Here is a 250-nt window from a genome sequence, read left to right as displayed (position 1 = left end):
ATCAGTAATACATACTCTCATATATAAAGTGGTTCCATCTGCAAGCTATTTATTCCTCTAAACCCATCTTTGCTCTAGCCTTAATTGCTGGTCAAAAAAATTTGATCTACTTTCACTTCCTTTTATCTACAAATAAGAGAAAAACATTTGATGTCAAACAAAATAAGAACAAAAAGAACATTATGAAAGGGTAACACAAATTGAATTAATACAACATATTACAACAAGAGTTCCAATAGATGACCCATCT

Source organism: Capsicum annuum, chromosome 7 (genome assembly GCF_002878395.1).
Source record: "Capsicum annuum cultivar UCD-10X-F1 chromosome 7, UCD10Xv1.1, whole genome shotgun sequence".
Taxonomy (NCBI): domain Eukaryota; kingdom Viridiplantae; phylum Streptophyta; class Magnoliopsida; order Solanales; family Solanaceae; genus Capsicum; species Capsicum annuum.
This window is presented reverse-complemented; position numbering follows the sequence as displayed.